We start from the raw sequence: 24,749 nt of genomic DNA on the forward strand, positions 1-24,749 counted from the left end.
GATCTAGGAAACAGAAGATCCACAACAGCATAGACGCAAAGTGAGTTGACATAATGATGGCAAAGGGAGATGACAGTAGGCTACTTCAACCAAAAGATATAGCAACACATCACAAGACTGGGAGAGATTTATCCTAAAAGAACAAACTGATAGAATACCAGAAGTGTCTAAATATCTTGAAAACAGTTTAAAAATTTGTATGCAAGTTTGGGATTGAATTAAATATACATATATAAATACACAAAATTTAAAAACCAAAACATTTATAAACTCCACGAAAAATTCAAATTATGCTGATATTAGCTTACTATATGTCCATCTATGAGAAACCATTAATTTTAATATAACATAATATAATACAGATTGAATGTTAATCTCACAAAAATTCATATGTAAGTATTTTGGAAAGATGGAGATGTCAGAAGAGTGGCATAGATTTTGGGGGAAAGATCAAGAAAGGAAGATAAATCCACATCTCCCATTTAATGAAGCCAATTTAGATAATGCTTAAAACAGAAAATTAAGAACTAGCTATAAATGCATGTTATTTAGATATATGGAGGTAATAAAACAATCAGCTAAAAGAGTTAAAAGTGACAACTTCTAAAGAAAGGACAATGAAAAAAACCAGAGGATGGGGGCGGCTGTAGCTGGTAACAAATTTCATAGAAACATATATATATATATATAGATAGATAGATAGATAGATAGATAGATAGATGATAGATAGATAGATAGATAGATAGAGATGATAGATAGATATATGTATGAAAACATATATATGTATGAAAACAAATATATATGTGTATGAAAACATATACATATATGAAATAAAAATAAATTAAAGAGACTTAGGTGCTGACACACTAGGTAAGTTTTTACCTGAGAGTGAACATATTTCCCTACCCTTAACATATTTTATAACAGTTTTTCATAATATTATGGTAATATAAATTCTTAAACCCCTCATACCTGTTACCCAAGATAATGAGATATTTTAATAAATATATTTTAGAGAGCAGGATCATTATTTCTTTAGTTAAACCTACACTATACAGAGTGCCAGAGAAAATGCTAATGAGCAAAACATTGCCATTCAAGAGTGATAAAATCTTTACTATCTTTACAATAAATGTAAATTGTTATGATTATTGTATACTGAAGAATGATTGCTGTATATCAGAGAGTAGAGGCAATTATTCCACTCTTTTGATTTAATGTTTGAAAATAAAAGGTTATTACGGTAGGATTGGCCAGCTGTAGTTTAAGTGGGTAGCTTCAATAGGTCAGTATTGAAATATATTTGCATCATGCCTAAATTGCTATATTTGTATGGATTATTTAAATGAATGTGTATAATTTTATTTCTGTTATAACTACATAATGAGAACATTGATTTTTGTCACACTTCTGTTAAAAGATTCTCAGCCAATAAGATTAGCATGATATTTTTACTTTTCTTCATCTTATATTATTTTAAGTACAAGGGGGATCATAACCTAATTAAAAAATAATAGATTTAATTTTGAATAGTAATGTAAGAAGAAAAAGTTACAGAAATTTCTAAGTCAAAATATAGTGTGTTCTATTAAAAGTTAGTAAAACTGTGGGAGTGGGGTTATCACGTTGTGAGGGGTATAAATGTCTAACTATTACATTGTTTTGTACACCTGAAACTAATAATAATTTTAAAAAGACAGTGAAAGGGGTCAAATGTATGGTGATAGGAGACTAGACTTTGGGTAGTGAACACACAATGAAATATATAGATGCTGAATTATAGAACTGTACACCTCAAGCTTATATAATGTTATTAATGAATGTTACCCTTATAAATTTAATTAAAAATCATCATGGGATGTAAACTACAGCATAGGGGGTATAGTAAATATTAGTGTAATAACTATATATGGTGTCAGATGTGTACTAGATATCATGATGATCACTTTGTAAGTTATATGAATGTCTAATCTCCATGTTGTATACCTGAAACTAATATAATATTTCATGATTATAATTGAAAAAATATTTTTTAAAAAAGTTAGTAAGACAATACACTGTCACATGAGTTTTATTTCCTGTGGACAGAAGAGAAAATTCCAAATGTCACAAGTGAATTACAAAGAGAAAAACTAGCATCTGGAAAATAAAGATAATTTTCTGTATAACTGAGTAAAACTGATAGTGTTTTAGTACTATCAATATTTGAACCTATGAATCAATTTTTAAGTTTCCTGAGAACAGGTGGAGGAGAGAGCAGAGGGAAAGCAGTCTGTATTTGAAGAATTTAGTGGAATACATATTATCTGGATTCAGAATAATTTTGACCCTTTGAATAAAAAGGTCAATAAAATGAAATTTTTCTCTATGAAGGGAAAATAAGACTTGAAATTTTTTTAAGTTAATGTTTATTGGGGAGACAGTAGTTATTGAAGTTACACAGGTTTCAAGTGTGCAAGTATGTAATGCATCATCTATATATCACATTGTGTATTCATCACCCAGAATCAGTTCTCCTTCCATCACCATGTATTTGACCCTGTTTACTCTCCTCCCTCTTTACCCTCTGATAACCACTAAACTATTGTCTGTGTCTATGAGTTTTTGTTTCTTTATTGTTTGTCTTGTTCCTTTGTTGCTTTCAGTTTTATATCCCACATATCAGTGAAATTCTAATAAGCACTTTAGAGACATGCAAAATAGGCTAAATAGGTTAGTTATTTTGTGTAATGTCGAGGACTAAGAACTAAATTTACAATATTGCAATTTGAAATTGTATTATTTTTTAACAATTGACATCAAAATTCTACCCAGTGAAGGAATTGCCTTTTTTTTCACAAATTCCATTATATGTTGCTTTAAGGGATAGTGAAAGTTTGAGGGCATGATTGGCAGAAGCCAAAGTTGTGAAGATGATAGCTCAATGGCTGTGTACGAAATATTAATCATGATTGGTTGGGGAGTAGATGAAAAGGAGTAGGAAAAGAGGACTGACAATTTAAAACTCGACTTTTGAGGGCTTAAGTGGGCTAGTAAGAAGTTACTGGTATTGAGGTAGACAAAGAGTGGGGATATAATTTTGTATCTCTGTAATGTAAATCACATTCTCTCAGCTCTCTACACATTCTTAGAAAGTTAAATAAAAAAATAGTGAGTTCTCAGTTGGAGACCATTCTAAGAAAATAAATCTATCAAGAATTTGCAGCAATCTTGGGAAAGATTTTAGACTTCTTCAGTTTACAGATTAGAAGTTTGAGGCTTTCTTATCTAGATATCAAAGAAGATCACAGTTGATATGTAAATTACAGTATTTTAAAGCATTGAGGACCAAGGCCAAAGTTAAAAGTATCATGTAGCTTGTTAACTATGCAAGGACTATCCTCTTTCCAATTGTGCCATGAACTTAAGAAGAAACTATATTTAAAATGGGGAAATCATTTTCTAAGCTAAGATGGAATTCAGATTGGTAAAATAGTCAAATGTAGTGTCTTCATCAATCATTCATTCAACAAATAATTATTGGATGACTACGATGAGAAAATCACTAAGCACTAGTACAAAGAGGTGAACAAACCAAAGCTGATAGTCCAGTGTGAAGGAATTAAAAAAAAACAACAAACACACAAATATATTTATACTTACAAATTTATATAAATTCCAAGAAGGTGAAGCATAAGGTGGTATTAGAGAATATTTGGTGGCACCAAAATTAGGTTTGTTGCCTTGGAAGTTTTATCATCAAAGGACATTTAAACTAAGATTGAAGGATGAGTAATATTCAGGTGAGCAAAGAGTAGAAGCGATTTTCACTTCAAAAAAAAAATGTTTGGTTATGTAAGGAGATTTAGTTACATATAATTTGTCAAAAATACCATTGTTCAATCCAACAATGATTGTAGTGATTATTTTTAAACTTCATATTGAATATATGTATATAATCGCCCATTTAACTTCCTGTTATAATATAAAAGAAATACAGCATTCAAACTACAAGCTCAGCATTGTTCTTACTATTACTGAGCAGTGGAATTAGAAATAAAAGAATTTCCTCATAAGAATTCTAGCTGAGTGTTTTTGGGATGAGGGCCATGATAGATAACCTTTCATTGGAAACGTATGTTCAACTCTATATCTTGGGCATCTCCAAATTGTTAAGAGAAAAGTCTTGCCCAACTACTTAATGGAGATATTTCTGGGTTTATTTTGCTTTTTATTTTCATATTAAAAAATACAGTCCTCCATAACTATTGCCTGTGGGGATTTTTCAAGGAAATCAGATTTTTATGAAATACCAACAAAAAGTAAAATTTGGCATCATATTAAAAGACCATAAATCACTTTTTTTACTGAATTATCTTCAAAGGTTTCATTAATAACAGATTTCTTATCACGAAAGTCAACTTCAGAATTGGAAACTTGACAAGTTTCTCCCTTGTCAAAAGGGAAAGCATTTTTTCCCCTCTCTTTACTCTTTTTAGTTTTTAGTTCTTTCAGAAACTAAAGATTATAAAACAGGAATTTATAAAACATATTTCTTAAATTTGAGTACACTGAAAATTTGAAAGCAACATCTGAATCTATGTTAAATTTTAAAGGAGATCAATATTTATAAATAATTTTGAAGTGTGTTTTCTCACTTTTAAAAGCTATGAGTATAAAATGACTCATTAGTATGAATCAAAACAGAACTGCAGAGTTGTTCATATTCAGGAGTATCTGATCTCAGATTTGGATTATTTATAATCATTTCAAAATTAGTAGTCACTCTTCCAGTGTTAACTAGTAACCCTGAGTTAGTTTACTAATGATATTTCCATGAGATAAAAGTTAAAAAAAAATGAAGACAGTTATCATCAAAGCAACATTTACTGGCACTATTCTCTTCAAGATACTAAGAAAAATTAAAGTTTTTATTTCAAACCTACCAAAACCAAACAATTTGGAAATTTAATTTAGATAATTACACTGCGATTCATTATTATTAAGGTCAGATGTAGAAGATGTACATTTATTGGAGAAAAATGGACTTTTCCTACCATCATAACTTAATTTTTACATTAAAGTATTCATTATGAAGTTAATAATATTTTATTCTTATCAAAATTTTTAAAATTCTATTTCTCTTTCCTCCCAAGTAAAATTCCACTGCTAGAGACTACCACTTGGTCTTTGATTAGTTACAAAGCAACCATTAATTCAGAGATGATACTCCTATGTTTTTGTAACCTTGAAATTTGAGAACTATTTAAAACTATGTATAGCATATTTCAGTTCTAGTCTGAGCAGGTTAAGGAAAAATTTCTGTACCAGGTGGGAACTACCTGGCTTGAGACACAAAGGGATGGGGGGTCAGCTAAATAATGAAGTGAAACAAAGGAAATAAATATCAGAACAATTATGCCTAGCACTAGGAAAGTATTAATTCTCATGATATGAAGTGAAATGCTTTCTTCTATTTCCTCAACCTTTCTTCAAACTCCAACTCAGGTTCTTCCACTTCTACAAAGCTTATCTGACTTCACACATTCTATTTCATTTTCTCTTTCTATAGCACTTTTAGACTGTACCAAAAATTAGAATTAATTATATGTTAATATATATCACATTTTCTAACTAAATAATCGTGATGCAACAAAAAAAAAAGCGTAGACTTTGGAGTGATATTTTAATGCAAGTCCACAACCTTGGGCAAATTATTCAACCTTCTGAGTGTTTATTTTTGCAATGTAAAAAAGTGACAATGATTACATATTCAAGTATTGGTTAGGGACTGACATCTTATTATACAAAAAGCCCCTCAGGCGTGTTAGCATATAGGAAACAGTAAGCATCTGTCTTTTATTAATATTATTATTATTATTATTATTATTATTATTATTAATACTTAGCAGTGTTAAACAAGTAGACTATGTGCATTCTTGGTTCTTTAATAACATGTGATGGCAGAGTATTGAAAGCTCCACACTGATGTTAGGAATGCAGACTGGTGCAGCCACTATGGAAGGCAGTGTGGAGGTTCCTCAAAAAAATTGAGAATAGAATTACCATATGACCCAGCAATCCCTCTCCTGGGTATCTACCCAGAAAAATCTGAAAACACTTATCAATAAAGATATATGTGCTCCAATGTTCATTGCAGCTTTATTTACAGTGGCCAAGAAATGGAAACAACCAAAGTGTCCTTTGATAGATGATTGAATAAAGATGAGGTATATATACACAATGGAATATTATTCTGCCATAAGAAAAGGTGAGATAGTACCATTTGCAACAATGTGGATGGATCTTGAGATTATTATGCTAAGCGAAATAATTCAGACCGAAAAAGTCAAGAATCATATGCTTTCACTGATATGTGGTATATAAAACTGAAAACAACAAAAGAACAAGACAAAGAAATGAACAAAAATGCATAGACACAGACAATAGTTTAATGGTTACCAGAGGTTAAGGGGTAAGGAGTTGGTACATGAGGGTAAAGGGGATCAAACATATTGTGATGGAAGGAGAACTGACTCTGAGTGGTAAACACACAATGTGATATATAAATGATGTATTACAGAATTGTACACTTGAAACCTATGTGACTTTACTAACAATTTTCACCCCAATAAACTTTAATTTTAAAAAAAATATGCTAGCTCCAATGGTAATATATATCCACTAAAATCATAACTTTTTTTTCAGAGTAATTCTAGAAGATATATTTGAGGAACTCAGGTTGAAATTTGTTTTTCCATAAAAAGGATATCTGTAGAATTGCATTAAGTTCTACACTCAACATTTTATGCAGACATTGATATTTTACAGAAGACCCAGAGAAAAATAATTAGAATGTTGAGGGGTCTGGAAACCATGCCATACAATAACAATGACAGAAACTGGGGGTGTTTCTCAAGGGAGACATAAAATTTCTTCAAATATTTGGTTAGGTATCATATTGATGAGAGACAAAACATATTTTCCAACACATAAAACTAGTAGAATAATTTATAAGAAAGCCAATATTTACTCCCTTTAGTATAAAACTTTCCATGCAAAAAACGAATGGAATGTCTAGCATTTGTCACTGAAAATGTTTAAGCACAGATTGAATAATGACTATATCAGACAAGAAGTTGGACTCTTTAAACATAATATCCCTAAAATCTGATTTTACAAACACTTCTCCCAAGAAGAAATAGAAATGACCAACAGATATATGAAAAAATGCTCAACTTCGCTAGCTATTAGGGAAATGAAAATCAAACCACTTTACACCTGTTAGAATGGCTATCATCAACAAGACAAATAATAACAAGTATTAGAGAGTCTGTGAAAAAAAGGAATGAGAGTTCTTTCGTACAACCTATATGGAAAACAGTATGGACGTTCTTCAAAAAAATAAGAATAGATATACCATATGACCCAGCAATCCCTTTTCTTGGTCTCTACCCAAAGAAACTGAAAACATTTTCCATAAAGTATAAGTACACTTATGTTCATTGAAGCATTATTCATGGAGGCCAAAACATGGAAACAAAAACAAGTGTCCTTCCATAGATGATTAGATAAAGATGTGGTACATATACAAAATGGAATATTACTCAGCCATAAGAGAAGATGAAATACTGCTATTTGCAACATCCTGGATGGATCTTGAGATTAACATGCTAAGTGAAATAAGTCAGATAGAAGAAGTAAGGAACTATATGACTTTACTCATATGTAGGATATAGAACTGAAACAACAAATGAACAAGACAAAGAAACAAAAACTCATACACACAGTCAACAGTTTAGTAGTTACCAGAAAGTAAAGGGGGTGAAGGGTGGTAGAAGTTGGAAAAGGAAGTCAAATACAAAGTCAGACAATTAAGTTCACTAACTCATCCTAGAAAAAGTGCTACCTACCTCATTGCTGAATGTCACTACAGTCAAATTAGAAGTATTCATCTTAGGAAGCTATGCACCAATGCCAGTCCCTAGTCCACCCTTCAAAGAAATTTTGGAACTCTTTTTCCGGAATGGCCATCAGAGCTCTCATTGTATTACACTTGATGTCCTTAGTGTCATCAAAATGTCTTCCTTTCAATATTTTCTTTATCTTCAGGTAAAGAAAGAAGTCACTGGGTGCCAGATCAGGTGAGTAGAGAGGGTGTTCCAACACAGTTATTTGTTTACTGGCTAAAAACTCTCTCACAGACAGTGCCATGTGAGCTGGTACATTGTCATGATGCAAGAGCCATGAATTGTTGGCGGAAGTTTCAGGTCATCTAACTTTCTCACACAGCCTTTTCAGCACTTCCAAATAGTAAACTTGGTTAACTGTTTGTCCAGCTGGTACAAATCCATAGTGAATAATCCATGTGATATCAAAAAAGGTTAGCAACATCATTGCAACGTGTTCAGAAGCTTACTTGTCAGATCTCGTATACGGTGATGGAAGGAGAACTGACTCTAAGTGGTGAACACATAATGCAATATATAGATGATGTATTACAGAAATGTACACTGGAAACCTATGCAATTTTACTAACCATTGTCACCCCAATAAATTTAATAAAAAAGGGAAAAAAGAAATTAACTTTTTAATAATTCGTGTCATATTTCTATTTATTTATTTTTAATTTTTACTCTTGGTACATGTTTTAAGTGAATTTAAAATTAATTTAGTGGGAAAAATATGGCAGAATTCTGTAATTGTGTTAATTTTAATAATCACAAACTCCACGCTCCAAGTTTCCTTGACTCCTTCTATAACTGATGTAATGCAATTCTGTCTCATTTCAACATCCTTGCATCTTGCATGGTTCTGAAGAACTCCTAAAAGTCTCATAGATAGTCAGCACGTATTAAATGTCTGCCACGGAGAGAATGCATGAAAACAGATTATAGCATTGTCAGTCAGGAAAGAATTTGTTACTCATGTAACCCATGCAACCTCTTCAGTTTCCTCATGCTGTAACTCTGGAGGGGTAAGAAAGCAAGAATAGCCAATAGGTATTAAGGACTAAAAATACTGTGTAAAGATAGATGCAGCCACTGTGCACATCTTCAGCCCCATTGCCAATGTTGAGCTTTCAGCAGGCCTGTTATTTTACTATTATATGGGACTGAATATTCTAATTATTGACAGAAAGCCACACTTCTGTAACTGAAGAATGATCAAAACAGTCATGTTGCTGGCTAGAATTCTGTCCAACTGAATAAAACACAAAGGGACAAGGGTTATAAAAATAAAATTACTTTATGACTATAGCCTATGAATCATGTTTGTTGTTCAATACATCACTTACATTTATATAAACATTTATACATACTGTTGTTTAATTTTACAAAAGTAGTGTAAAAACTGTTTTTCAACTTGCTGTATTTATCTTAAAAATCTACAAAGGTCACCTCATTACTCTTCTCATTTCAGTACATACTGCTCTACCTAATTCTTTTAGCAGCTGCTTATTTCTCCATTGTATAGCTGCACTATAATGTATTAGCTATAATTGTATAGCTGCTACTTTAATTTTTGGATATTAAAGTCATGGCCAACTTTTTACTACTACAAATGCTGCTGTACATATATGACTCTCTCACACATGTATGTAATATATATGACTATATACACATATGTATATACACACAAAAAGTGTATATATATGTTCTTGTGCATTTGGGCAGTAGGATACATTTCTAGAAGTGCAATTATTAAATAAAATGCCACGAACATTTTAATTTTTTACAGATATTGCTCTATAACTTTTTGAAAATTGTTTTAGATATCTACATTGCTGAGATTTAAAAATGCATCTGTAAATTATTTGCTACCCCTCCCTTCAAAAGTAAGGAGCCTATTTTTGCATCATTGAGTATGGGCTGTACTTAGTACCTCATTGAAATAAATAAAATATGGCAAAAATGATGATGTGTGATTTCTGAGACTATACAATAAAAGGCCTTGGTATTTTCTCCTACCTTTTCTCATATCACTCTTTCTGAGGGAAGTCAGCTGCCCTGTTATGCGAATGCTTAAGAAAATCTATGGAGAGGACCATGCTGTAAGGAAATGAGGCCTCCTGACAATAACCAGCAAGGAACTGAGATCTTCTGCTGAGCAGCCACATGAGTGACCCATCTTAGAAGTGGACCCACCAGAAGCCCTAGACAACATCCTCACTGCAAACTTATAAGAAACCTGAAGCTAGAACCACCCATCCTAACCACTCCTGAACTTGTAATCCACAAAAACTGAGATAATAAATTTGTGTTGTTTTAATCTGCTGAATTTTGAGGAAATGTTTTTATGCAGCAATAGATAGCTAAAACACACTTTTTCACCAACGGTGTGCAAAGGGGCTCTTTTCAATACCCTGGGGGAATACCTATACTTCTTTTATTATTATGTTGTAAATTTAATATGAAAAGTAGATCTAAATAAACATGATTCTTGCTCATCTTTCCAGTTTCTAATTATTAGGGTGCCTAATGCTTGGTCTTTGAACCAAGCATTGTAAAGGAAATAATCTCTTTACATTCATTTCCTTGAGAATTTATTTAATATCATGGCTTAGAAATTTAAGTATACACTTATAAATCTCAAATTTATATGTCTAGCCCTGATCTTACCTACACAACTGAAAACCAAATGCCTCTATTTGGGTATCTAATAAATATCTCTAAAGAATTCTGACTTAACCAAATTTCTGATCTTCCCCTTAAAGTAATATACCTGTAGTTTTCCCTCTCTCAGTAAATAGCAACTATATCTTTCTAGTTTCTTAGGCCAAACATTTTGAAATCACCTTTGTTTTCTCTCACAAACTATATTTACTCCATCAGCAGATGTTGGCTATACCTTCAAAAAATATTCAGAACCCACTTGCTTTCCTCCCCTTACTCGGTTATTTCCATTGTCCCAGCTACTACTACCCTAAATAATCTACCTGCATCCACTTTTGTTCCCTACAGTTTATACTCTGCCTAACAAGCAACATGATCTTTCAAAACACATATGGCGAATCATGTCAATTGCCTGCTGAATATATACTAGTATCTTTCCATCCCATGCAGAATAAAAACCAGTCTTACAGTGACTTACAGATTTTGTCTGCCACTATGAGTCACCTTTCTTACTTCGCTCAGCAACACTGGTCTTAGCTGTTACTGTAAATTGTCATATAAGGTTCTGCCTCAACATTTTCATGAAGTTGTTTGTCTCTTTCTCACTTATCTGTAAGTGTATCTCACTTATACTGATATTTTTATGTTTTTTTCTATCAGATTCTCTTGATTCGTGTATAACAAATGTGACTGATTTTGCACATTCTACTGGAATACCTCTTTTTGCAACTGGATTAAGATATATATTACTATTTGACTTCAAATACAAATATTTATATAGATGACATTAATGCAATTAAATAGTTCATTATTCACTTATAATTGACTCCAGAACAAATGTAGAATTTCAGAAAATGTTATGACAAACTAGAGACACTAGTTTAATTGTAATTTCTGTGTACTATAAATTTTAAATGAGATATGTTGGGTGTGACCCGCAAAGGGATATGACTCATTTTGATAAAAAAGGTTCTAGTTGTCTCAACTGCAGTTTATTGATTACTTTAGCAGACATGTTTTGTTCCTTTAGCTCCTCTGGAAAATTAAGTACAACATAACATATGTTAGATTTGGGCAATCTTATGTTTGCAGAAGTTTAAAAATATTTTGAGCAGTTGTGCACAAAATTATTTAATGTCTCCCCTGAGATGAAATGCTTATAATGTTTTAACCAAAGAAAATTGCTTTCTATGAATACATTTTTGTATATCACAAATAGCTTCTGGGTTATCTATCAGATCTAAAAACTTAGTTAAGTTGGATTTAAAAAGCACAACAAATAATAATGTTAAATATAAAGATGTATTAGCACAGAAAAACAAAAATAGAAAACAATTTAAAAAATTTGTTTGGGAAAGTTAGAGTTGTTACTTAAGAAAGTGAAATTTACTTACTAAAATTGTATAGACCTGTGACTATGACAAGGATGTAATGGCTAAATTCTATTGCATGAACTGAGTAATAAGAAAAGTATACCTGCAAACTAGCAAGTTATTTGATGACAAGTCATTTAATGGCAAAATTGTTTAATGAAACTGGTGGTTAGACTTAATTTTTTTTTAAATTAAAATTTATTGGGGAAACAGTTGTTAGTAAAGTTATATAGGTTTCATGTGTACAATTCTGTAACACATCATCTATATATCACATTGTGTGTTCACCACCCAGAGTCAGTTCTCCTTCCATCATCACATATTTCACTTAATTTTTATTTACGATTAATATGAGTAGGAACTGCACCCTTTCTTCTAATAGATAGAAAACCATAACATTTTATCTAGATTATAGTTAGTTTAAAAAACAATCAGAAGAGGTGTGTGGAGGTAATAGCTGTATTTCTACTTCCTTAGCTTAGTACAATATCTGGCACTCAGGAGGTATTTAATAAATGTTTGTTAAATTAACTTATGAATGGCATGGTCATTGTCCCTGGGATATATAACATCTGCCCACAAATACTGCAAAATCAAATCTGCATATCTCTTCTTTATTATTAGTTTGCAACAAGGAGTAAATCCCTACAATGGACTATTATTTTTTGAAAAGTATTTTTACATTAGGAAGAATTGCATCTTTTTCTTTTTCTGCTCAAAACTGGTAGAAAGGGTTCTACTGACATATATTTTTTTTTTAATTAAAATGTGTTGGGGTGACAATGGTTAGTAAAATTACATAAGTTTCAATTGTACAATTCTGTAACACATCATCTATATATTATATTGTGTGTTCACCACCCAGAATCAGTTCTCCTTCCGTCACTGTATATTTGATCCCCCTTACCCTCATCTACCACCACTCACCGCCCTTACCACTACACTATTGTCTGTGTCTATGAGTTTTTGTTTCTTTATTTGTTTGTCTGTTTCTTTGTTGCTTTCAGTTTTATATCCTACATATTAGTAAAATCATATGGTTCTCGGCTTTTTCTATGTGACTTGTTTCACTTAGGCAACCAAAGTGTCCTTCCATAGATGACTGGATAAAGAAGATGTGGCACATATACACAATGGAACATTATTCTGCCACAAAAAAAGATGAAATCATGCCATTTGCGACAACATGGATGAACCCTGAGATTATTATACTGACATATCTTAAGAGCCAAAATAGCTTCAAGTCTGACTTGCCCTGCTCTGTACTCTTTTTATTTTTTATTAGTTTCATGTGCACAAGACAAAGTAATACTTAGACGTTTATCATTTATATCCCTCACACTGTGGACCCCCCTCCACCCATCCATTATCTCTCTGACATCGCAACGAGCCATCACATTTCCACTGTCTCCACTCCCAATGCTGTACTCCGCCTCTTGTAAGTATATACATACATATGTATACATATATATATATATGTGTATATATATATATGTGTGTGTGTGTGTATATATATAATATATATGTATATATATGTGTATATATATATAATTACAGTTGGCATTCATTATTGTTCAGCTTCAGGTGTACATTGCAGTGATCAGGCATCTACATCTTCCCTGAGGTGGTCTCCCAAATGGGACACGTGTCCTTCGGATACCCTACAAAATCTTTACAACATTATTGATTACGTTCCCCAAATTAATTTTCAAAACCCCGTGGCCATCTTGTGGTTCTCGACTGTTTTCTAATCCCCTCACCTTCCCCCTTATCCCTACACTCCTGCCTGTCTAACAACCCTCAGTTTTTCCTTTGTCTCCAAAACTGTTTCTGATTAGTTCATTCACTTAAGAACTGCATCTTAATGTTTTATAAAGTTTTGGGGCATATTTTGAGTTGCAGTTGATGTGGTCTTTAAGGTACTCATGATCTATCCATTTCCAAATCTTGAAGAGATGAAAAACTTAAATTTGAAAATTCATTGAACTAAGTCAATTTTAAGACCCAGTGGCATAAAAGATAAAATCGACCTGTTTGCTATTGTTGCAATACATTATCTGAGATACAATAGGAGACAAACAATGGTTTATTCTTTATGTTTTGTTAAGTTATGAGCAGGAAGCCGTGGTACATAAGCAGATTATTATGTATAATCAAAATGGAGTACTAAATCATACAACATTCCAGGTAAAGTTTATCTCACGTATATCAATGTCTATATCTGTATTATATTTATCTACCTACTTATCTATCATGTGTCTCTATAAGGAAAGGAATTTTGACACTGCAAAGAAGTGTGCCATAAACAATCTTGTACACATGTCCTTCCTTTAACTGGTGCTTTGATTTCCTTAAGATAATTCCGAAAAGCTAGAATCATTCTACCAAATACCAAGAATTCATGTGACACTATTTTGTCAGATATGGTAAAATAGTTCCTGTACATAGCATATATATATATATATATATATATATATATATATATATATATATATATATATATGAATAGATTGTTCTTCTGCAGTTTAGATTGTGTCTCTCCCCTGGACAATTCTGAACTCACATTATTTAAATAAGACTTATCTTCACCACATATTTTTCTGGTGCTTCCTATTCTTTGTAAAAGTATTAATATCTCTGATTAAGCTCTTCATAATTGGTTGTTCTTTTGGATTCCCATTGTGAGTTGAGTTAATTAGTTTAACATTCAAAGGTCAACATTATGTCCTTTACTGTACCGTGAAGTACACTTCAATAGCACCTCTGTGCATTGCCTAACACCCTGCTGCAAAATTTTTATTTAGTCATGTTGTAATTTCTTCCTCTTCTAGAATTTGAGAGCTGTCAGTAATTTGCACAATTATATTCATTTCTATAGAATTTATTTTGGTACACGATTGAAATGAGCAATCATTTGAAAATATCACTACCATTTGACTCCAAATATCGTGTGCCAAGAGGAACCCAAATTGAGAAAATTAAAGAAAGGCATCATTAAACAAACTAAAACAATGAGGGAAAATTCAGTGAAAATAGAACAGAAAAACACAAAGGAAATACTAACTTAATGGAAATGAGAAGAGGTGGTTCAGGTCAAAAAAGACGCAGAGGGTGGCTTTGGCTTAAGCCTTAATATACAATCACTTTGTATACAACAAATTCCATACATTTGGCTTTCCAACTTGAACTTAATGTTATTATCTTCTCTTCCCAATAAGGCAAGGGTAATAAAGCAATGCTATTAGAATACATTAGTAGCATGGCATTATTAAATATTGTAAAAAAAACCTTTGGAATTAGTTTGTATTCCAGACTTTATGAACTAAGAGATTTCAGGTGGTATTTCATGATGTTTAAAAATTGAGAGCTATTGTTTTCAATATAGATGTGGCTGAAAAGACCAACAAGTCCACTGGAAGGGTAGTGCCAGCAAGTTGTTAAGGTCTGTGATGTTGGCCTGATTCAAATCGTAGTTCTGCTGTGTGGCCTTGGGAAAGTAACTTACTTTCTCTGAGTTTCACATTGCTTATCAGTAAAATTAGGAAAATATGACTACTTTATAAGACAGCAACTTAGTTTACACAGAATATTTAATACACTGGTTGGTACATATAAAAGGTTTAATAAATTGTAACTTCAATTATTATTGTCTCCTAATAATAAATCAATCATATAATTAACTTGATTTGCTGAGTGCCTAATACATGGCCAATATTGTCAGGCACAATGGGAAATACAAGACTAGATCTCTGATCTGAAGATCAATGTTTTTAATAGAAATATAATGAAAGCAATATATATAATTCAATATAAAATTTTTCTAGTAGCTACATTTAAAAATAATAATGAGATAAAATAAGATATTTTATTTAAAACAATAATATCTAATATATTATCTAAATATATGTCACTAACCATATTTGAAGAGATAAATAGTCACATACATTTAGTGTCTACATTATTATAAAATAAAGCTTTAAAGTATATGTCTGAGGAACCAATAGGAAAGACTCTCAATGGAATTACTCTGGTTGAATCAAATGATAAACTTTCTGTGACTAACTCTGAGTACTGAAATAGTTCAGAGGATTATGACTAAATCATCAGAATACTTTCTAACGAATTATGGGACTCAAAATGAATCTCAACTAATGAATAAGATACATGAGGTCTGCCAATTAAGTTCACGAATTCATCCTAGGAAAAGTGCTACATACCTCACTGCTGAATATCACTAAGTTCCCCTTCGAAGTTCTCCCCTTGGGAAGCTATGCATGGATGCCAGCACCTAGTTCACCTTTCAAAGCAATTTTGGAACTCTTTTTCTGGAATGGCCATCAGAGCTGTCCTCGTATTACCCTTGATGTCCTGAATGTCATCAAAGTGTCTTCCTTTCCATATTTCGTCTATTTTCAGGTAAAGAAAGAAGTCATTGGGGTCCATATCAAATGAGTAGAGAGGAAGTTCCAATACAGTTATTTCTTTACAGGCTAAAAACTCCCTTACAGGCAGTGCCCTATGAGCTGGTGCATTGTTGTGATGCAAGAGCCATGAATTGGTGAAAAGTTCAGGTCATCTAACTTTTTCATGCAGCATTTTCAGCACTTCCAAATAGTAAACTTGGTTAACTGTTTGTCCAGTTAGTATAAATTCATAATGAGAAGCGTATGAAAATCCTTAGCATAAGAAGGATTTTTAGCATAAGAAGAAAATCCTTAGCATAAGAAGGATTTTTTGATATCCTTCTGATATCAAAAAAGGTAGCAACGTTGTTGCGATAAGTTTGCTAACTTAATTGCCAGACCTTGTATAATAAGGGGAATTTTCTTTTCAGCACTGAATCAAAAAAGATCATCTATTTATTTGATGCAGTAAATCTCCTGGCAGGGTAAATATCACTTTTTCCTTTCCTTGTTAGATTCTAGAGTTAACACAACTGTTTGTTCAAGAATTACTGGGTCATTCCTCATTTCTATGTGCTTGTTTGGTTTATCTGAATGTTTCCCAACCATTGAGAGCATAGAAGTATCATTGCAAGTTGTGCTTCACTGAGTTGTTGAAAACTTTTTTTCTCCTGGGTCCAGCACTGAAACTGAAGTTTAATGTGTATCCCTCCTCGTGCTCTAATTCTGAATAAAAAATATTTCTTATCAAAAAACTATATTTTATAATCAAAATTCAAAATGCAAAACATTGAAGTGCCCTTAAAACCAGTTTTATTGAGGGACAATTTACATACAATAAATTGTATAAATTTAGAGCATAAAACTTGATAATTTTTTATACATTTATACCATTAAACTATCATGACAATAAAGATTATAAATATATCCATTGCCTAACCATGTGTTCTAGAACCCTGTGGTAATCACACCCTCCCTTTCTTCTTTGTTCCCTTCCCCAGGCAGCAGCTGATTTTCATTTTGTCACTATGAACTAAGTTGCATTTTCTTGAGTTTTGTTTATATAAATGGAATCATAAAGTGTGCACTATTTTTGTCTGGCTTCTTTCACTTACAAAATTATTTTGAGAATAATCTTTGTTGCATGTATCATAGTTGTTGTTTTTTTTTTTAAGTGTTTTGGGATGACAATTGTTAGTAAATTACATAGATGTCAGAGGTACAATTCTGTATTACATCATCTATTTATCACATTGTGTGTTCACCACCAAGAGTCAGTTCTCTTTCCGTCACCATATATTGGATCCCCTTTACCCTCATTTACCATCCCCTCCTCTTAACCCTTTGATAACCACTAAAATCTTGTCTGTTTCTATGAGTATTTCTTTCTTCACTTGTTTGTCTTATTCCTTTGTTGTTTTCATTTTTATATACCACATATCAGTGAAATTATATGGTTCTTTACTTTCTCTGTCTGACTTACTTTGCTTAGCATAATAATCTCAAGATTCATCCATGTTGGCACAAATGGCACTATTTCATCTTTTCTTATGGCAGAGTAGTATTCCATTGTGTATATATACACAAGTTCTTTATCCATTCATCTATCGAAGGGTACCTTTGATGTTCCCATGTCTTGGCCACCATAAATAAAACTACAATGACCATTGGATCACATATATCTTTAAGGATAAATGTCTTTAGATTTTTTTGGGTAAATACCAAGGAGAGGGATTGCTGGTTTATATGCTAATTATATTCTTAATTTTTTTTAAGGAATCTCCACATTGCCTTCCATAGTGGCTGCACCAATCTGCATTCCCACCAACAGTGTATGAGGGTTCCTTTTTCTCCACAGCCTCTCCAATACTTGTTATTATTTGTCTTGTTGATGATAACCATTCTAACTGGTGTGAGGTGATAGTACATTGTGGTTTTTATTTGAATTTCTCTGATGATTAGTGATGTTGAATATTTTTTATATGTCTATTAGCCATTTGCATGTACTCCTTGGAGAAATGTCTATGCAGATCCTCTGCCCATTTTGTAATTAGATGTTTGTTATTTTGTTATTGAGTTGCATGAGTTGCTTACATATTTTGGATATTAGCCCCTGATTGGAGGCATTATTTGAAAAAAATCTCCCATTCGGTTTGTTGTCTCTTCATTTTGTTGATGGTTTCTTTCGCTGTGCAGAAGCTTTTTAGTTTGATATAGTCCCATTCATTTATTTTAGCTTTTACTTCTCTTGCCTTCGAAGTTCAATTCATAAAATGATCTTTGAACCCAAGGTCCATAAGTTTAGTACATATGTTTTCTTCTATGCGGTTCATTGTTTCAGGTTTTATTTTTAGGCCTTTGATACTTTTTGAGTTATTTTTGGTACATGGTGACAGATAGCAGTCTAGTTTCATTCTGTTGCATATGGCTTTACAGTTCTCCCATCACTATTTATTGAAGAGGCAGTCATTTCTCCACTGTATGTGTTTGTCTTCTTTGTCAAAAATTATCTGTCCATATTTTTGTGGGTTTATTTCTGGGTTCTCAATTCTATTCCATTGGTCTGTGTGCTGTTTTGATTACTATTGCCCTATAGTACAAGCTGAAGTCAGGAAGTGTGATACCTCCAGAATTGTACTTTTTTTCTTAGGATTCCTTTTGCTAATGGGAGTCTTTTGTGGTTCCAAATAAATCTGATGATTTTTTGTTCAATTTGTTTTAAAAAATGCCATTGGGATTTTGGTAGAGATTGCATTAAATCTGTATATTGCTTTGAGTAATATGGCCATTTTAACTATGTTGATTATTCTAATCCATGAACATGGAATATCTTTTCATTTCTTTGTGTCTTCTTCAATTTCTTTTAAAAATGTCTTATAATTTTGAGTATATAGGTCATTCACATCCTACGTTAAGTTTATTCTTTTTGTTGCAATTGAAAAAGGAATTGTTGTTTTTTATAAAATTTCCTTTTCTGAGATTTCATTGTTAGTATATAGGAATGCAATGAACTTTTGTACATTTATTTTGTAGACAGCAACTTTACTGTATTTGTTTATTGTTTCTATTAGCATTTTTATGGAGTCTTTAGGGGTTTCTATATATAGCAACATGTCATCTGCAAAAACATCACAGTTTTAGTTCTTACTTTCCACTTTGAATGCCTTTTATTCCTTTCTCTTGCCTGATTAATCTGGCTAGGACTTCCAATACAATGTTGAAAAGCAGAGGTGATAGGGGACAGCACTGTTGTGTTCATGAACACAGACCAAAGTGCTTTAGTTTTTAAACATTAATTATGCTATTAGCAGAGGGTTTCCAATATATGGTCTTTATTATATTAAGGTATTTTATCTCTATACCCATCTTACTAAGTGTTTTAATCATAAATGGATGTTGTATCTTGTCAAATGCTTTTTCTGCATCAATTGATATAATCATATGATTTTTGTCCTTTACTTTGTTTATGTGGTGTATCACATTGATCAATATGCATGTGTTGAACCATCCTTGTGCCCCTGGGATGAATCCCACTTGGGCGTGATGTATAATCTTTTTAATGCACTATTGCATTCTGTTTGATAGAATTTTGTTTAGGATTTTCACATCTATATCATCACAGATATTGGTCTGTAATTTTGTTTTTTTGTGTTATTTATACCAGGTTGTGGTATCAGGGTAATGTTGACCTGACAAAACAAGTTGGGAGTATTGTCTCTTTTCAATTTTTTGGAAGAGTTTGAGTAGGGCAAGTATCAGATCCTCTTTGAATGTTTGGTACAATTCACTACAGAAGCCATCTGCTCCTCCCAGACTTTTGCTTTTGGGAAGGTTTCGCATGACTGATTCAATTTCCTTACTGTTCATCGATCTATTTAGATTTTCCAATTTTTCTTGATTCAGCCTAGGAAGGCTATATGTCTTTAAGAACATGCTCATTTTTTCTAGGTTATTGAATTTGATGGCATGTTGTGCTTCACAAGTATTCTTGGATGATTTTTGTATTTCTTTAGCATCCGTTGTAACTTCCCTTTTTTCATTTCTGATTTTGTTTATTAGTGTCCTCTCTCTTTTTATCTTAGTGAGCCTACCCAAGGGTTTGTCAATTTTGTTAATGTTTTCAAAGACCCAGCTCTTTGTCAGATCATTTTTTTCTATTGTCTTTTTGTTCTGTATTTCATTTAGTTCTGCTCAGATTTTCATTATTTCCTTTCTTCTGCTGACTTTGGGTTTCACTTGTTCTTCTTTTTCTAGTTCTTTAAGGTGTAACATGAAGTTATTTATTTGGGATTTTTTTTTGTTTCTTGAGATAAACCTGTAATGAAATAAATTTCCCTCTTAAAACTGCTTTTGCTGCATCCCCAAAATTTTGGTAGGATGTGTTTTCATTGTCATTTGTTTCTATGTATCTTTTGATCTCTCCTCTTATTTCTTCTTTGACTCAATCGTTCTTTAAAAGTATGTTGTTTACTATTTACATATTTGTGGTTTTCCTGCTTTCTTTTTGCAGTTTATACTCAATTTCAAAGCTTTGTGATCAGATAGTATGCTTGGTATACTTCAATCTTAATTTTGCTGAGGCTAGTTTTATGTCCCAATATAGGGTCTATCCTTAAGAATATTTCATGTACACTACAAAAGAATGTGTAGTCTGATGTTCTAGAATGAAGTGCTGTATAAATGGCAATGATGTCCATTTCATTTAATGTGTCATTTAGGGCTGCTATTTCTCTATTTATTTTCTGTTTGGATGATCTATCCATAGCTGTCAATGATGTATTTACGTCCCCTAGTATAATTGTGTTTTGGTCAATTTCTCCCTTTAGTTCAGTTAGTAGTTGCTTGGTATATGTCAGAGCTCCCTGATTTAGCATAAATATTGATGGGCAATATTGATGGCTACAGAGGGAAGTTAAGGAGCATGAAGGAGAGCGTGAAGGAGAGATGGGCATAAATATTGGGCATACATATTGATGACTGCTATGTCTTCTTGTTGTATAGTCCCCTTTATCATTATGAAATGTCCATATTTGTCTCTTGATACTTTTTCATCCCAAAGTCTGTTTTATCTGATATCAGTATGACTATACCTGATTTTCTCTAGATACCATTTGCCTTGAGTGTCAATTTCCACCCTATCACTTTGAGTCTAAGTTTGGCATTGCTGCTGATTATGTGGCTCTTGGAGGCAGCATATGATTGGGTTTCCTTTTTTGATCCAATCTGCTACTCTGTGCCTTTTTATTGGTGAGTTCAGTCCATTTACATTTAGGGTGATTATTGATAAGTGAGGATTTCCTATCACTGTATCTTTGGTTTTCTGGTAGGATAGTGTCTCCATTGCTTTTTTGCTTTTTTGTTGCTGTCTATTATTTCAGAGTGGTGGTGTTCTATGAATTTTCCCTCTATTTCTTCTTTTTAAATGTTACATATTTTAGTTCTGGATTTTTTTGAGTGGTACCAATGAGTTCATTTAAATAAAGTTTCATATATAGAGTATTCAATTTTCTTCAGCATGCTTCCTTTCTCCATTCCCTTTTGCTGTTTCTGACATTTATTCTCTCCCCTTTTAAATTTTTGTTGTCACAAATTATCCCTATTTATGGTGTGAGTTGATTTCTGCGCTTAAGTAGCAACTTGTCATTTTTAGTATTTTTAATTTTTTCATGAGTTTTTTTTTTCTTCTTTACCATGTACATTATGTTTAAGTGTATAGTGTACTATTTGGTGTAGGCATTGCCATTTCCTGCTTCTGTCTGTCTGTTTATTATACTACTCATGATTTTGTATTCTTTTGCTTTTTTGTTTCATATCGAATAGCCTCCTTCAGTATTTCTTGTAGTGCAGGTCATGTGTTAGAAAGTTCCCTCAGCTTCTGTATGTCTGGAAATGTCTTTATTCCTCCTTAATATCTAAAGGATATCTTTACTGGATATATTATTCTTGGCTCATAATTTCTCTCTTTCAACAGTTTCAATATTTCATTCCACTCTCTTCTGGCTTGTAGAGTTTCTGCTGAAAAATCTGATGATAATCTAATGGGCTTTCCTTTGTAGGTTACCATCTTCTTTCCCCTGGCTGCCTTGAGGATTCTCTTTGTCATTGATTTTTTTTTTTTTATAAAATTTATTGGGGTGACAATTGTTAGTAAATTTACATAGATTTCAGGTGTACAATTCTGTATTACATCATCTATAAATCCCATTGTGTGTTCACCACCCAGAGTCAGTTCTCCTTCCATCACCACATATTTGATCCCCCTTACCCTCATCTCCCTCCCTCCACACCCTTACCCTCTGGTAACCACTAAACTATTGTTTGTGTCTATGAGTTTTTGTTTCTCATTTGTTTGTCTTGTTCTTTTGTTGTTTTTGGTTTATATACCACATATCCATGAAATCATAGGGTTCTCTGCTTTTTCTCTCTGACTTATTTTGCTTAGCATTATACTCTCAAGATCCATCCATGTTGTCACAAATGTTCCTATATCATCTTTAAATGAAACTATTCTTGATCAGTCCAGTCAAGATGGCAGAGTAGGTAAATGCTGAGCTTGCCTAACCTCACAACCTCATCAAAATTACAAATAAACCACACAGCAGCCATTATTGAGAATCACCTAAAGTCTAGCTGAACCAAAGCCATACAACTAAAGACATACAGAAGAAGCCACCTTGAGAGCGATAGAGATGCAGAACAAGCTGGTCTAACACCTGCATTTGACCATGAAAAATCACGAGGGATATTCAGCTGTGGAGGTGCTCTCTGAGGAAAAAGCCCCCGCCCAGCCCCACACCACAATTCTTAGCCCAGCATTTCATTACTGGGGAGAGAAATCCCCATAACTTCTGACTATGAAAACCAGGGGAGATTGTGGCTGAGAGAGGTAGGATGGCTGCAGTACCAGCTGATCCTCTTAAAGGGCCCAAGCATGGATGTATTCACTGACAGACTAACTCATTCTGAGCCCCACCACTGGGGCTGCAATTTGAAAAGCACCAGGGACATACAGGGAAGAACTGAGTTATCTGGCCTCAGTGTGAGGGTGGAGGGGCAGCTGTCTTTCTGATGGAGGAGCTGGCAAAATCCATTGTTTTTTTTGTCGATCCCTCCCTGCTCCAGGCATGCAGATACAGGTAGTTCCATATTGGTGTCTCCATCATCCTGACTAACACTGATTGTTGGCCCTGCCCAAATGATAACCTGAGATCCTGCCCCACCGAACTTTTGGGCAAACCCAAGCCACTTCCAGTGGCTTTTCTATTCAAGCTGTCTGTCTTGGCTCATGCTGAAAATTTTCATAAAATCTTGCAAAGGTTCACAAAACTCAAAAAGGCAGCATCTGGCTTTGGCATATCCCGTACCTCTTGTTGAGCAGCCCTATGCCCAGCACTAGTGACAACAGGCCTCTGTTTGTGGTTTGGCCTCTCGGGGCACCTCTAAGCCCAGCACAGGTGGCAGCCATTTGTTGATTACTTAGAGGCTTATGCCAGTTTGCCCCAGGCAGGCCACAAGGTATAGCTAAACTCGGCCTTTGGCAAAGTTCTTCCCAGGAAGTACAGGGCTGGCATGCTTTGTGGCCAGCTTTGGACTCACATGGAGCATCAGCTGGCTCCTCCAAGGATGACATACTAAAAGGGCAGACTAAGAAGAAACCAAAGCCCTGTCAAAGTGAATCCTGATTTGCAGGATCAATCCCTACACAACTGCACCTCCACTGTAATCATGGGCAGTCCACACAATCAGCCTGAGGGTTAATACATCCCACAAATGTGCAAACAACAACCCAGGCTCAACTACAATAGGAAAGCACACACCACCACACAAGGGACTCACGTGGAACACCCAGCTAGGTGACCAGTGAGACTGCACCACTGGGCTTCACAGCATGCAAACTATACAAGGCCACTCTACTACCATGTTTCCCTGAAAATAAGACCCAGCCAAACCATTAGGTTTAATGTGTCTTTTAGACCAAAAATTAATATAAGACCCAGTATTATATTATATTTATTATATTATATTATATTATATTATATTATATTATATTATATTATACCTGGTCTTGTATTCAAATAAGACCAGGTCTTATATTAATTTTTGCTCCAAAAGATGCATTAGAGCTGATGGACCAGCTAGGTCTTATTTTGGGGGAAACACGGTAAGACCGGGAGGCATAGCAGCCCTACCTAATAGATTGAAACAAACACAGGGAGGCACCCACAATAAGGAGACAAAGACATATGTCCCAAATAAAAGATAAGAGCAAAGCTCCAGAAAAAAGAATTTTAAAAAATAAGGGCAAGCAATCTACCAGATGCAGAGTTCAAAAGACTGGTTATAAGGATGCTCAGTGATCTCTGGAAGGTTTCAACAAA

Source organism: Rhinolophus hipposideros (genome assembly GCF_964194185.1).
Source record: "Rhinolophus hipposideros genome assembly, chromosome: X".
Taxonomy (NCBI): Eukaryota; Metazoa; Chordata; class Mammalia; order Chiroptera; family Rhinolophidae; genus Rhinolophus; species Rhinolophus hipposideros.